This window comes from Sus scrofa, chromosome 8 (genome assembly GCF_054392235.1).
Source record: "Sus scrofa isolate SSC_HxYL_T2T_F1_AM1 chromosome 8, Sscrofa_HxYL_maternal_Yorkshire_Landrace_v2.0, whole genome shotgun sequence".
NCBI lineage: Eukaryota > Metazoa > Chordata > Mammalia > Artiodactyla > Suidae > Sus > Sus scrofa.
The window spans coordinates 57,683,377-57,685,000 of record NC_139390.1 but is presented as its reverse complement, the minus strand read 5'-3'; positions in this window follow the sequence as shown (position 1 = coordinate 57,685,000).

Here is a 1,624-nt window from a genome sequence, read left to right as displayed (position 1 = left end):
GGTTGACGCGGGGGCGGGAGGGAGAGAGACATGGCACAGGCAAGGCAGGGCGGTCACCTGTTCGGGGCAGGGGGAGGGCCGGCAGCACCGGGGAAGGGCGGCAATGCACACGGGGCAAGGGCTGTGGGGCAGGGACGCGGGTGCCTGCCCAGGGAGAGGAGAAAGGACCCAGGCACGCCAGGCAAACCAGCACGGGGTCACACCACCACACACACGAGGGCAGTCCCATGACACCTGGGACACCAGGCGGCCTCAGTCGCCCCAGAGCACTCCACGACCCGGCCCCACCAACCAGGGCCCCATGTGCAAAGGCTTCCCCCCCCCTGCCACGTGGGGGGGGTTCGTCCGCCTCATCTCACCCATCCGTCCATCTTTCCACCCTCATCTCATCCGTCCTTCACCTAGTCCACCCTCCAGGGCCTGACGCCTGGGGGAAACGCTCCTGAGCGAGGCGGCCCGAACCATGCTCGCTCACCACCTCCACACCACCAGCTGCGACCCCAGGCGAGTGCGGGAAGAACCGACGGGCGGCTCGCAGCGGGGGAGGCAGGGGCAGAGGCCGCCGGGGGACGGGGCGCATCCCCCTCCTCCACTTCCCCTTCCAAGGGGAGGGGCACCACGCGCCCACGCAGCACACAGCCCGGCGCTGGACGCCAAAACCCGGCCCGGCCCGGCGTGACCCTCCCCCAACTCGGAGGGGGGAGGCACAGGCCGCATTAGGCAAAAGAGCAGCGCTTGGCCCCCACCGCGGGGGCCAGCGCACCCCTCGCGCGAGGGCGGCTCTTGCCCACACGCTGTGGCAAGTAGCGCCGGCAGCTACTGCCCTGCAGACTTCAGGAGGGGCGGCGGCTGGGGGGTCCAGGTACCCCAAGGCCCCCCTCTCAGATCGCTAGAGAAGGCTTTCTCACCGAGGGCGCGTCGTGCCCCACACACCATCGCTCGCCCCTTCGGGGACCCACGGGAGTGGGAACACTCCCAAAAAGTGGGAAGTCAGAAGGGGGGGGGGTCTGCGGTATGGGTAAAGCACACAGCCCATGTGAGCGTCCACGGTCAGAGCCGGGAGGGCAAGAGTCTGTGCTGCCACCAGGCTTGCCTTTCAGACTTTTCCACGTGGGTGGAGGGATGCCACGTCCGGAAAGCCAGACGGGGACCCCCCCTTCACATCTCCCGGCCCACCGCGGTCGCTCTCACGACCACATGCAGCCTTCCCGGTCAAGGGAGAAGCATGGGGCGTGCCACTCAAGGGCCAAGGGCTGCCCTCACTGGCACACAGTGAGGGAGACCCATGACAAGGGGTCCACCTGAGCCCCTCCCGGGGAGGGGACACAAGCTTCCCCTGCCTTACCGTCTCGACCCCCTCCCCTGAGCTTTAGGAAGCTGCTCGTGGGGCACGCCACCACCACAGTGGGGACCCGAGGGGACTCACCGCTGGGAGAGGAAAACGACACCACCGCTCGGCCTCGGGCATCTGACAGGCAACCCGGAGTACTCCAGGGGCACCACAGAGGACCAGGGGAGGCACGCTCACGCACCCGCAGGGATGCGAAGCATGGCAGCGAGGGAGGCCTCCCCCCACTTTGGGGAGGGACCGCTCGCAAGGCACACGCCAAGGAGGCAAAGCGAG